This window comes from Camelus dromedarius, chromosome X (assembly GCF_036321535.1).
Source record: "Camelus dromedarius isolate mCamDro1 chromosome X, mCamDro1.pat, whole genome shotgun sequence".
NCBI lineage: Eukaryota > Metazoa > Chordata > Mammalia > Artiodactyla > Camelidae > Camelus > Camelus dromedarius.
In genome coordinates this window covers 84,908,356-84,923,738 of record NC_087472.1, presented here as the reverse complement: position 1 = coordinate 84,923,738, position 15,383 = coordinate 84,908,356, and the positions used below count along the sequence as shown (strand labels likewise).

General features: G+C 35.8%; 1 long non-coding RNA gene across 2 annotated transcripts in view; it reads right to left on the bottom strand.

Moving 5' to 3' along the window:
• Positions 1-15,383, bottom strand: part of LOC135320279 (uncharacterized) — a 150,725-nt gene that overhangs the window by 70,379 nt on the left and 64,963 nt on the right. The gene's annotated exons all lie outside the window — the stretch shown is intronic.

Below are 15,383 nucleotides of genomic sequence, written 5' to 3'. Positions count from 1 at the left end.
AGAAAATATTTGCAAATGATAAGACCAACAAGGGATTAATTTCTAAAATATAAAAACAGCAAAAACAGCTTAATATCAAAAAAAAAAAAACAAACCAATCAAAAAATGGGCAGAAGACCTAAATAGACATTTCTTCAAAGAAAACATACAGATGGCCAACAGCACATGAAAAGATGCTCAACATTGCTAAATTAGAGAAATTCAGATTAAAACTACAATGAGGTATCACCTCACACCACTCAGAATGGCCATCATCAAAATGTCTGTAAGTAATAAATGCTGGAGAGGGTGTGGAGAAAAGGGAACCCTCCTGCACTGTTGGTGGAAATGTCAATTGGTGTAGCCACTATTGAGAACAGTATGGGGATTCCTTAAAAATTAAAAACAGAGTTACTATATGATCCAGCAATCCCACTCCTGGGCACATTTCTAGAAAAAACTCTAATTCGAAAGGATACATGCACCCCAATGTTCATACCACCATTTACAAGAGCCAAGACATGGAAGCAACATAAATATCCATTAACAGATGATTGGATAAAGAAGATGTGGGGTATACACACACACACACACACACACACACACACACACACACACACACACAATGGAATATGACTCAGCCATAAAAAAGAATGAAATAATGCCATTTGTAGCAAAATGGATGGACCTAGAGATTATCATACTAAGTGAAGTAAGTCAGACAAAGACAAATATCATATGATATCACTTATATGTGGCATCTTAAAAAGTGATACAAATAAACTTATGTACAAAACAGAAATAGACTCAGAGACATAGAAAATAAACTTATGGTTACCAAAGGGGTAAGTGGGGGACGGGGAGGGAGGGATAAATTAGGAGTTTGGGATTAACAGATGCACACTACTATATATAAAATCAATAAACAACAAGGACCTACTATATAGCACAGGGAACTATATTTAATATCTTGTAATAACCTATAATGGAAAATAATATGAAAAAGAATATATATATATATGTATAACTGAATCACTTTGCTGTACACTTGAAACTAACACATCGTTGTAAATTAACTATACTTCAATTAAAAAGCCTTAAAGAATCATGAGATCTTTTCATGGATAGAAAGAGTAGGAGCTCTGGAAAAATTACTGGGAGAGAAAGGAAGATTTGGAGTTTTGACAAGATTCTGTTGAAGAGAATTAACGTGTAAAATCAACTTAATGGAACTGCAAGGGGCCAGAAAGATTGGATTTGTTACAGGTTTTAACTTTCTCTAGAGTCGCTGGAGCCCAGAATTCTAACCAAACCTTGAATCTAACTGTGGATGTTTCAGTCTGCCAGCTGGCAAATGGGATGAACAAATAGGGTCGCTGCAGCCTTCATCCTGAGGACTCTGTTGGAATTTATTGCAACACCAGCCTGTATTTTATTGGTTTTCAACATGAGGGAGAAATTGAGAAGGTGGGAGCATCCTTATGAAGTCTGGTCTTTTATTCAAGTCTATTAAAGAATGAGAATGGTGCTGCAAGGACTTATCATTTGTGTGTCAGATAGTCCTTATTTATCTCTCCAGTTCCATTCTCCACTCTTCTCTATCCTGCTCTCTGCTCCAGGAGCTGACTTTTATAGAATCCATCAACAGATTTCTTTGTCTTTTGGCTCATGGTTATCCAATGGTAGACACCCATCAATCACAGGATGGGAAGAGAGTGAGGTTGAGGTATTTATTCCCCTGGCTGCTTCCCTGTTGGGTTACCACAGGTTGGCAGTGGTTACCATAGGCCACAGCTCCCATAGGGTGACCTTCCCTTAAAGCTACAGTTCTCTTTTAAGGTTCTGGTAACTGCTCCTTCTCTTTATCCCTTCAGGCTTAGAGTTAATGGCCTCCTGCTCATGCAAATCCTAGGGTACTCCATCATTCCATGTTAGTTTTCCTTAACCATGTCCACACCTTGGTAAATAGTCCTTTAATTAAACTGTCCTAAATTATCTTATTTGGCTTATATGACAATAAGATCATATTGTTTCCTTCTGTGACTTGACTGATGACATGGGGTTCAGGGTTTGTCAGCCTGATCCATTATAAAGGTCCCCACTGACATCCATCTAATGATTTTAACAGCTTATGATGATTTATGCTAGAAATGCTGTGCATCAACTATGCAGTTACCCTAAAACATAGTTTGTACAAGAAACAGAATACTGGATTCCTTCTCTTTATTAATCAATTTTAAAAATGAGTTGATGTTCTAGTAACTTCCAAAGAAGCTCACTTTTTTCAAGTATTATAAAATCATAGATATTTATGTATTTTGTGTGCTTCATTTTTCTTTTTGATGCTGAAATTGTCCCATCTTTCACCAGCAGGAACCTTTTTGTCATGACCTCAACAGACTTCGATAGCTTCCTTGCCTTCTAGAACAACGTGGCATCTCAGATTCCTTTTATACCTTCCCTGCTCCAGACTTGGAACTAAACATTACTCTAAGGAGCTCTGATTCCTTTTTGTAGCAAATACTATTTAGAGACCATAATTGAGATGTTAGGGTCCTCATTCTTATTGGGTTTTCATTGATTCTACATTTTTTAAGTGAATAGAATTAGGAAATATGTATATTTCTAGAAAGTACAAAAGAAATCATGAATTTATACTGATATTTCCAAGGCAAATTTAAGTTTATAGGGCTCTTTTTGACTTTATATTTGTATCCCTTCACTTACAGTGAAAAAAATTTATTCTTAATTAAATTAACAATTAATAATTTGATTTCTCCTACTTTGCATACCATAAAAGTCTCAAAAACAATATTATTATTAAGAATAAGACTATTGAGTTAGTCATTAAGTTTCAATAGCTCTGTAATGAGGGTACCTGTTTCCCCACAGCCTCACCAATGGAGCATGTTGTCAAATCTTGAAAATTTTTGCCCCTCTGATGGGTGAGAAGTAGTATCTCAGTGTAGTTTTAATTTTCATTTCTCTTATCATGATCAATGTATCTCTGCATATGCTTAAGGGCCATTTGCATGTCTATTCGTATAAACCTCTGTCTTTATGAGACAGGAGAGATTTAGATGTTCTTCAGATAATGTGACATGAATGTCTTAGGTTGCCCAGAGGCAGAGAGACAAGGATTCATGTGAAAGTGAATTATTAGGAAGTATTTCTAGAAAAAAAACAGTAGGCAAATGGAGAAACGAGACAAGAAAGGAAAGGAGGCCAAGCCAGGGTGTGATAGCAAGTAAAGTTCCAAGGAATACTGCTTTGGGTCAGTCTCAAAGGGGATTTGTGGAGACAGTATAAAACACATCTAAGAATTGTCCCCATCAGGCGGCAAGGGAGCTGGAATATTAATTCTCTTCACTGTCAATCACTGGTTAAGCGCTGCTCTCAGGGGATACAGAATTCCCAGGCACTTCCAGCTTTCCACGTCTCCAGGCAAATCAGGCTGCTCCAGTGGCCTGAGGGTAGTCAGCCAACTAAGAGATGTAGGTGCTGGCTGTTGGGAATGAAAATCCACATAGAGCCAAGAAACATGGGAATGGTAAAGGGGTTGGAAGAGGGTGTGGTTATGGGAAGATCACTGGCAGCATCTGCTTCAGTGTGTGACTATCCACCCCGTACTCATGGAGGGTGAGCACTACTATCAGGCCTGATTTCAAAACACCAGTGTCTACGATAAATGAGAGAGCATCACTGGCATTTTATTTGCTTGATTTTACTTCATAAATATTTTCTAATCACATGTGTTAAAAGAAAACTATGATGTATTTCGTACACCCAGTTTTCCCTAGACACACCGTGTTGAGTCAGATGGCTCCTATGAGGCTGCCTTAGAACTTTCACAGATGCCTAGGCTAATCCCTTTGTGTGAAATCAACATCTAGACCTGTGATGGAATTAAACCAGGATCCCCATGATACTAGAATGAGGAATAAACAGAGCCTTGTTTTCCCAACTAATGAGAACACACAGCTCTATCCCGGGTGGCTTTCCTTAGAGGTTTTGCAACTATAAGATAATCACATGCAGGCCAGAGGTGTAGTTCAACAATCCTGAATGAGAAACCAGGAAAGGAATAGAACAAAATGCCTTGCTTGAGACTACCAAGTGTATTAACCCTATGGCAAGAAGATTACTGACAAAGTTAACAGATTTTTATCTCTTAGGCCTTTCACTCTGGACTCCAGTTTTGATTCATAGGAGGACCTAAAGGGCTATAAGATTTCAACATCTCAGAAAACAGGGAGCTGTTCTTCATTTCATTTATTTTCTTAATGCTTAAAATTAGTAAGTGGAAACACAGACTATGAAAGAAGAGCTAACATTAACAGATATCTACCCAGAGTGTAATTTCCTCATATCCATATTTTTTCTCCTCCTCAATTCTAAAGTTAAACTTTGGTCAGTTTTAGAGTGACCTATTCATCTTGATTTGCCTGGTATTCTTGGTTTTAGCAACGAATGTCCTAAATCCAGGGTAATCTCTCAATCCAGGGCAAACTGGGATGGTTGGCCACCTTAGAAATATCTTGAATAATTCTGGCTACACTGATGTCTTAGGACTGAGCTACTCAAACTAAAGTGCGTCCAAATTCCCTGACAGTTTGTTAACATGCTGATTCTGATTCAAGAGGTCTGGGGTTGAGCCTATGAGCCTGCATTTCTAGTTCCCAGGTGATGCTGATGCTGCTGGTCTACCCATGTACCACACTTTGCAGGGCAAGGGTCAAGGGTAGGCATAATATTGATGCCATAGTTTTACTGCAAACCTGTAACATTTGAAAATTAATTTTAGTTCATCTCTGCTTTTAACTTAAGGAAGGAAAAGTGGTTGTGTGATAATATTATTCCTTTGTGAATATTCATAATGAAGAGAAAGATTAATTTACTTGCCAATAGTTCATTTGTATTTATAAAAACAGTTTAAAAGAAGGGTACTCAACTTACAACAGAGCAAATTTTAATCGATACAAAAATTATAGATGATGTTTGTTGCTCTACTTTTTATATTGTACTGTTCACCTTTTATTTAGTTCTGTTTTTTGTATTTGAACACATTTGAACTTCATATTTTTAGATCATTTTAAAGTCATTAACACATCTGCATTGCTCATTCCTATCACAACCACATACAGGCACCATCTGTACCTTCAAATGGAGTTGTGTGTTTTTCACCCTGATTTCCGTATTCCTACTTTACAGGAACATATTTCTTTATAAGTCTTGAATATTTCATATATAAGATATGAAAGTGCTTGGTAAGGGTTCTTCCTAGATTTATTTCATCAACTCCTTATCTAAAACTTCATTTATTTACTTTTCTTTGGGCACATTTCCCAGTGACAAATCTTTGAACAACACACTTCATCAATGCCATGAGACAGCTTTGATTTTAGGAAAGAAAAGCTGATTTGGAGGTATTCTGACATGCCACTGCAGGCTTATTGCTATTAATCTCCAATGCCACCACTAACATAATAAACAATATCTAGATCCACACCAGAATTTTCCAATGAATTTTCTAGAATTATTTCTTGCCAGCTTTTTCACTACAGGGTGTCCACTATTAATCATATTTGGTCAAGGTTCTATTTTAGGAGATAATTCATAGAGACAACAAACATTTATTAGTCCTAAAACAGTTAAGGAATATCCTCTCAAATCCACCAACTTCATTGGATTTCTAAATCTATTTATGGTTAGTAATTTTGTGTTTGTGTGTGTGTGTGTGTGTGTGTGTGTGTTTGTGTGTGTGTGTATACTAGTCTGTGTATAAGTACAGTGATGTGAAAACACACATTATTTTTGCCTATAATAAAGAAACCTAAGTAAGTTTATTTTATTTAAAAAATTTATAGTCTACCTTGTACTAGAAAGGATTTCACATAACTTGCATGGGTGCAATTCAACATAAAAAAATAGCAAGCATTTAAAATGGAGTGAAAAAATAAAATAAATCATAGGATAAAGTGGAACTAGGAGAAAAAACAGAAGTAGTTACAATAATAATATTTACATCTAGAGTTTAAGCTTCTAGAATTAGATATAATGTCCAAGAGATAAAAGTAGGCCAACTGATCTATATCTTGCACAGGACTTTCAATGTAATATTTCATCTTGTTCCAACAGCATCAGTGCCAAGAATAAACTGTTTGTCTTAAGAAATGAAACTTTTAAAATAAACTAAATTGTCATGTTGTTTACCTACACTAAAATAAATCTATTTTAAGTGTATATTTTGATGAGCTTTGATAAATTTATAAATCTGTGTAACCACCACCACAATCAAGATGCAAAACATTTCCAAAACCTTGAAATGCTCCCTTGTACCCCATTCTAGTCAATCTTCCCTACCTCTAGCCCCAGGCACTGATTTGCTTTCTGTTACTATAGATTAGTCTTTTCTAAAAGTCACAGAGTATGTGGTCATTTGTGTTGGGCTTCTTCACTTGAGCATAATTTTGAGATTCAGCCATGTTTTCGTGTGTATCAAAATTACTGAATAATATTCCATTGTGTGGATATATCACAATTTGTCTATTCATTCACCAATTGATGGACAAATGGTTATAAAAGAAGGAAATTTGAAACTCTCACCAAAATGAGTATAGAGGGAACATATCTCAGTATAATAAAAGCTATTGATGACAAACCCACACCAACATAATACTCAATGGTGAAAAGCTGAAAGTTCTCCTGCTAAAATCTGGAACAAGACAAGGATACCCACTCTCATTACTTCTACTCAACATAGTATTTAAAGTCCTACCTAGAGTAATCAGACAAGAAAAAAAAATAAATAAAAGGTATCCAAATCAGAAGGGAAGAGGTAAAACTGTCACTATTTGCAGATGAAACAATATTCTGTATAAAAAATCCTAAAGACTCCACACAAAAACTATTAGAATTGATAAACAAATCCAGCAAGGTAGGAAGATACAAGATTAACATATAGAAATCTGCTGCATTTCCTTACACTAACAATGAAATATTACAAAGAGAAAGTTTAAAAAAATCCCTTTTAAAATTGCATCAAAAAAAAAAAAAAAAACCAACCTAGGAATAAACCTGACCAAGGATATGAAAGACATACACTGAGGACAATAAAACACAGATAAAGGAAACTAAGATGATTCAAAGATACAAAAAGATACCCTATGCTCTCGGATTGGAAAAAATTGATGTTGTTAAAATGGCCATACTACCCAAAGCAACCTACAGATTTAATGCAATCTCTATCAAATTACCCATGACATTTTTCACAGGACTAGAACAAATAATCCTAAAATGTATATGGAGCCACAAAAGACTCAGAATTGCCAAAGCAATCCTGAGGAAAAAGAATAAAACTGGAGGCATAACCGTCCCAGACTTCAGTCAATATTACAAAGCTACAGCAATCAAAACAGCATGGTACTGGCACAAAAACAGACATATGGATCAATACAACAGAAAAGAGAGCCCAGAATAAAACCCACACATCTATGGTCAATTAATTTTCAACAAAGGAAACAAGAATATACAATGGAGAAAAGACAGTCTTTTCAGCAAGTGGTGTTGGGATAGCTAGACAGCCACATGTAAGTCAATGAAGTTAGAATACTCCCTCACACCATACACAAAAATGAACTCAAAATGCTTTAAAGACCTAAATAAAGACATGACACCATAAACCTCCTGAAAGAACACAGGAGAACATTCTCTGACATAAACTATAGCAATGTTTTCTTAGGTCAGTCTCCCAAGGCAAAAGAAATAAAAGCAAAAATAAACAAATGGGACCTAATTAAACTTAAAGGTTTTTTCATAGTAAAGGAAGTCATTAACAAAATGAAAAGACAACCTACAGAATAGGAGAATATATTTGCAAACAATGTGACTGAAAAGAGATTAATTTCCAAAATATAAAAACAGCTCATATGGCTCAATATTAAAAAAAAAAACACAATCCAATCAAAAAATGGGCAGAAGATCTAAATAGATATTTCTCTAAAGAAGACATACAGATGGTCAACAGGCACATGAAAGATGCACAATATCACTAATTATCAGAGAAATGCAAATTGAAACTACAATGAGGTATCACCTCACACCAGTCAGAATGGCCATCATTAAAGTCTATGAATAATAAATGGTGGAGAGGGTGTAGAGAAAAGGGAACCCTCCTACACTGTTGGTGGGAATGTCAATTGGTGCAGGCACTATGGAGAACAGTTTTGAGGTTCCTTAAAAACTAAAAATAGAGTTACCATATGATCCTGCAATCCCACTCCTAAGCATATATCTAGAGAAAACTCTAATTCGAAAAGATACATGCACCCCAATGTTCATATCAGCACTATTTACAATTGCCAAGACATAGAAGCAACCTAAATGACCACTGACAGAAGATATGAGATATATATATACATACATACATACATACACACACAGTGGAATATTACTCAGCCATAAAAAATGAAATAATGACATTTGTAGCCACATGGATGGACCTAGAGATTATCATACTAACTGAAGTAAGTCAGACAAAGACAAATACCATATGATATCAATTATATGTGAAATCTAAAAAAATGATACAAATGAACTTATTTACAAAACAGAAACAGACTCACAGACATAGAAAACAAACTTATGGTTACCAAAGAGGAAAATGGAGGAGGGATAAATCAGGAGCTTGGGATTAACAGATACACATTACTATACATAAAATCAATAAACAACAAGGACTTGCTGTATAGCACAGGGAACTATATCCAATATCTTGTAATAACCTAAAATGGAAAAGAGTCTGAAAAAGAGTATATACACACACACAGACACACAGACACACACACACACATATATATAACTGAATCACTTTGCTGTACATGTGAAACTAACACAACATTGTAAATCAACTATACTTCATAAAAAAGAGGGAAATTTGAAAGAAACATAACTGTAGACCTGTTACCTTGGCTTTATGAATAACAGAAGATATAAAGAAAAATACCATATGATATCACTTATATGTGGAATCTTAAAAAAAGACATAAATGAACTTATTTACAAAACAGAAAAAGACTCACAGGCATAGAAAACAAAGTTATGATTACCAGGGGTAAAGGAGATGGGAAGGGATAAATTGGGAGTTGGAGATTTGCAGATACTAACTACTATATATAAAACAGATCTACAAGTTTCTTCTGTACAGCACAGGGAACTATATTCAATATCTTGCTGTAACCTACAATGGAGAAGAATATGAAAAAGAATATATGTATGTATGTGTATGCCTGAAACATTATGCTGTACATGAGAAATTGACACATTGTAAACTGACTATACTTCAATTAAAAAAAAAGAAATTACAAAAGCAAAACAAAAAAGTGTAGTATTCTTAAGGAAATACTCTTTACATCAACAACTAAACCTCTGCCTCCTTTTCTCTCTGGACTGTTGCTTTCTAAATAATTAATAATAATTTTATTACACAAATATAAAATACTTTAGATTTATATAAATTATCTTTGGCAGAAATCAAAGCATGTCATATTTATCACCTTTGGCTCACATACCATCCCTGAGTGGCAAGCAGATGGTAGAATCAATTATCCTCCCTCAAATGAAAAGGAAACTTCTAGAAGTTAACTAATATATTGAGTTATAGCAGAAATCTGGGACTGAAATTAGGAACACACTATAGATTTCCCATCCCCAAAGTTACTCCTCTACTCTCTTCCTGTGCCCCTATCCAGAAAGGGTGGAGGTGAGGCATGTGGGCTGAATAGCCCCCTTCCCCTATTCCCACACCAATCAACTCTTCTCACTTCAATCCAAGAAGCTGATCTTTAGCTTGTTTTATCTATAGAATTTCCATGTAAGATTTTATTTGCTAAAATTGTTCTCAGGTTAAAAAAAATATATTGAAAACCCATTGAATCAAAGCCCCAGGAAATTGAGGATTTTCTTTGTTTTAAAATACAAACTTTCAGTGATATAATAATGCCTTCCACTTATATGACACTTCTACTTCTTTATAGAGCTTTCATAGACATTTCATTTGGCAAGAAGAACAAACTTAATCAATAAAGGCAATTAATTAAGACTCCGCATTCACAAATGTGTTAAGTTCAGTTAACATTTAATTTTCTCTGTTAACGGGAAATGGACCCAGTATGTATGTACAAAATCTACATACAAACTAAAAACTTAATTAGAACAAGTGGTTTCTAATGTCTTTCTCTTTAAACTTTGGCTGGAGGTCCTAAAAAGTATCCACAGTGGAGGAGAAACCCCCATAATGTATGTGGGTTTTATTTCCTGTCTCTCCTGCAGGAGAGCCATGGTGAAAAAGTGAAGTAAGAATCTTGAAAAAGTAGACTTTTGAAACCCTCAAAAAATCTTTCCAAAAACGAATTGCCAAAATTTCACATGATAAAAGCACATTTGGAAAAAATGAGTTAAAAATCTTCTGATGGGCAGATATTAAAACATCAACAAAAGCATAGCTTAATTTTGGGCCGTTACTGAGACCAAGAGGAGAGGCAGGCCACAGCTATGAGTAACAATTGGCCCCAGTTCGCCTGGACAGTTAACAGTTAACAACTGTTATCCTGGCATAATTGTTAGTAGCTCCCTCTTTAGCTTTCACAAGCGTCCTGATTTGGACAATAAATTATATGGTTATCCAAGCTATAAGGAAACAACACTAAAGAACAAATGACTGAAATGGGAACATTTCCTACCTTTTTTCCATTTCTCCTTCACCCACAGATGTTCAAACTGACATCATGCACAATCTAAATTATAGATATGAGACTTCCACTCTCTTCTATTCATTTTGACCAGTGATTTGCAACCCTGTGTGTTCACTGGAATCACTGAAAAGATGAAAAATACTGATGCCTGAGAAACACTTTGGAACAATTAAATCAGTGTCTTCAGAGGTAAGGCCTAGTCATCAATACTGTCTCAAAGCCTCCGGGATAATGCTCATGTGCAGCCAGGGTTGAGAACCACTGATTCTGACAGTAATCAAGTAATTATTTCTATTATAAGGCACCTGATATTCTGAGTGATCTATGAAACTTAACATCTCCTTGGGGAAGAAGGATGTCCCTGCCCACCACCCTTAATCAAGGCATTATCCCTTTTGCTCCATCCTCTGGGTGGCCAAAGGTCCTGTTCATTCTTGTTATCCTCTGTTCACACAAGGATAAATCATTCTACTTTTTCCTCTGAAAACTTCAATGCCTGCAGTGATAATATAACAAAGATTGAACTATAATAGTCCAAATAAAGAGCTCCTTTGTCCTGGGATAAAGGCACTTGAAGTGATAAGTGAAAAAGGCATTTGAAGGGACCTTCAAGTTGGCCACTGATTATTTGATGGAAGCTCTGACATTCTGAAAGCTTAGCAACCGAAGCTAGGTGGCAGTCCTGCTTAGGCAATTAAAGGAGACACCAGAAAGACAATTATAAAGAAGATCCACACAGAAGGAAACTAAAAAGAAGTTACCACCAATTTAACACCAGCATGAGATCATGGGCAGAACTAACTTGCTAACGTCATGTCTTCAAATATAGTCTTCCTTATCAAAGTTGGGGAATTTCCCTAAAATTGTGGGCAACTCTTGAAGTTTTGGATGTTTCTCAAAATTCTCCATAGCTTCTTCACATTCCAGGCTTCTGGAGATTGCTCCTATCACTTCTTTTCAGGCTAGTAGTCTATAAATGGACACTGGTTAAACATTTATCTTACTCCTAGAAGAGGAAAGAACGTCAAGAGGTTATGGAGAATATTGAGAAGCATCTGAAATGGTAATGTATGTTACAGATACCCAAAACAGTAACAAAATGTGATTCTCTCAAAAGAACAGTATCTATATGTCTATAAAGATATCTACCAAAATATTAATAGCATTTATCTCCAAGTCAGGGGATTTGTGGAGATTTTTATGTTCTTTTTCATACTTTTCTGTCTTGTTTAACTTGTTTTACAATAAACACATGTCCTTTTATTTTAAAATTTTACTGTTTTTATGGGAGTCATAATGTCCTTCAATTCACTAATAACGTCCATTAGTGATTAGACAATTAGCAGATCATGACTGTTTTCTGTCACGTTTAGTCTCAGCCCAAGGCCTACTTTACTTTAATTGATGGCTCCCCTAATTAGAGTTGTTAATGGGTGATGCCAGTGTGTGTTCATCTCAGACAATCAATAGATTGTGCTTGTACATACTCTGATCTGTAAAGCTAACCAGAAGTTGATGGGTTTTTTTGTTTGCTATTGTTTTGGGGAATACCCATGATGAGGCTACAGTGTACTGAATTGTGTAAACTTCATACATTCTAAAATATTTGACCAACTCTTTCTCATAGCAGAAGTAATTTTAGAAATTACAAGATAAATGGATATATCAGAACTAAGAGCTCAGAAAGATTGCAATTCTTCTAAACACATATTCATTTAGTTATTTGAGTGAAGCAGAGTAAATTAAGAAGTACAGTTGGGAATACAACTGACAGTAACAGTTGAGTAGCTCAATGACTGACTGACCTTTCTCAAAAATAATGCTTCAATGGATAATCAGATATTGCGTGGGATTTTCCTGTTGCCCTGGAGTTACAGTTAAGGCCCAAAGTGGATAACAAAAGACTAATTACTCTAAATCTAAGTTCATCAAGCCATTTAGAGTTGGGGCTAGCCACCCCCCTGAAAGGCGTATGAACTGGAGAGCAAAATAACAGACACTCCCACCACCCACCCTACCCCATCTCTCTCCTAGTTAATACAAAGTGAGAACTGGGGGAAAGCCCATGGCTCTTTAGTATCTATAAAGTGAGCAGTTTTAAACCTTCACCATTACCATATATCCTTTCTCTGACTGGGCTGAGGGAGGATGCTCTCTTTGTTCAAAACCAAGATGGGAGTTTCAAGAGAATTACTCATAAAGTGATGGATGCATACTAGAAAAGGAGGCTGGAATTTCAATCTCTGATCAGATATCTCCATAGCCAGAGACTTGCTGGACTGTCCCTGTACTATTGGAGGAGGGAAATGAAAATTGGCAGGAGATGGCAAGGTGAGGGACTACCAGAGAGGATTCCAGGAACAAACTCCAATTAAGTTCACGTTTCCTGAGAGGGACAGAAGATGAATACCACATGAAGAGAGAGAAGATGCAACTGGGAGGTCCAGTTCTGCTGCACCACGGCAGCATGGGAGGAAACAGGCTTAGCCATCAGAAGAATATGTTGTGGCAGCAACAGCTGGAAGATCTAAAGGAACTACCTAGAATGTAGCCCAGAGACAGGATTTTAAAAACTATAAAAGAAAAATTAAATGACATGGAGGAAAGGAAATTCAGGGAAACTGCTAAACTTTTAACTCATGAATTATTAATTCTTTCAGACTTTCTACATAGATAATCACATCATCTGCTATAATGGCAGCTTTCCCTTTTTTCAATTCTCATACATTAAATTTTCTTCTTGTTTTATTGCACTGGCTAGCACGTCCGGTACAGCTGAACAGAAGTTGTGATAGAAGGCTGCTTTGGGTTTTCTTTTTATCTGATCTTAAAGATAATTCTTTCATTTTGTCACCATTAAGTGCAATAATTGCTGTCAATATTGATAGATGTCTTTTATCAGGTAAGAGAAGGTCCTTTTATTTCTAGTTTGCTGACTGTTATGATTATGAGTCTGTATTTGACTTTATTATCAGATTGATTTTCTATATCCATGTGGTTTTTCACTTTTAAATTATCAATGTGGTAAATTACATTGATCAATTTTCTAATATGAAATTAATGTTACATTTCTGGAATAAACTAAACATAGTAATCTTTTTAAAACTTGCTAAATTTAGTTTGTTAATGTAGTGCTTTGGGTTCCTATGTCTATATTCATCATTGAGAACAGCCTGTGATTTTCCTTTCTTGTACTATCCTTGATTTGTGTTTGGAATCAAGGTTGTGGTAGCCTCACCAGTGAGCTGAGGTGCATCCCCTCTTCCTCTGCTTATCTTATGGTCTACCATATAATACGTTTTTATAAGTGTTCCCTATATGCTTGAAAAAATGTGCTTTCTCTAGTTTGGGCATGCAGTGTCCCATGAATGTCCAGTCCACTGGACCAAGGTTACTGATTGTCATATTCAAATCTTCCCCCCAAATGGATAAAAGTCTACTGCATTTCTACAAACAGTCAACAATCTGTTAGAAAATGTGTCTCCTCTACTTCTTGAGTTTTGTTAGTAAGTTTTTGGCTCATTGCCATATTTCACAACATTTGCAATCTCCCGTCTACTTTAGTATTTGGCATATATTTAAGAGAAGGTAATGCCTATTGCCAGTTCATTTGTCACAGAGTATCCATCTTTTGTTTGAGAAAATGTTTATTTTAGTTTCATCAAAAATATTTCAAAGGAATATTTTTCCTGAATTCTTGTAAATCTGAAAATATTTATCTGTTGGCTCTATACTTGAACAACATTTTAGATGGTTATAATGTTCTTAGGACTCTTTTTTCCCTTAGAAGTTTATAGGCATTGTTGTATTTACCCTCTTCTAGGGTTGAATATTATCAACTTTGTTTTTTTCCCTTGTAGGTGATATAGTCTTTATGTTTTACTGCCCACAGGACACTTTGTTTCTGAAGTCTAGAAAATTTACTAGGATATGTTTCATTTTTGCTCATTCTGTCAGTCAAGGTTCAGTCATTAAAACAGACATCATGCTAGGTATTTCAACAGAGGGGATTTAATATAGGGAATTTACATGGGTGTAAGAGGGCTGAAAGAACAAAAGGAGAACACTGACTGGGGGAGCCCAGAGGTAATATCTGCAGGAAATATCACTTCCAAGACTGGGAAAATAAAGAGGGGAGATGATCAGAACCTAGAAGCTTGGAGAAGACCCTGCAGAGTTGAACCTCAGACCTCTGAAGAGTATACACTTCCCGCTGCTGCTGTTATCTCAAAGGGGCAAGTTCAGTCAGTTATGCAAATACCAAAAGAAGCTGGAGACAGGAACCAATAAAGTATTACTGCTGGGTCTATGCTGATGGGGAGTATCATATGAAGAGAAGGAAGGATGTTCCCTTCTCCTGTCTTCCAATATTGGTAAAGCCTAACAAGAAACCAGCTGGCAAATGAAAAATGTAATTTTCAGAGTCTCAGCCCCAGCATCACCAAGTGGAATATAGAAGAAGAGTATGTTTGGAGCTGAGAGGTTAATAATTGGCATGCTCATTCAGTATCAAATTTTCCTAGGATACATCATGCCATTCCCATCTGTATATTCAAAGGCTTTTTTCATTTCAGCAATGTTTTCTTGATTTATACCTGTGATTTTTTTTTTCTGTTGTATTGTTTGGTCCTTAGGTTTTTTTTTTCCCTGTGG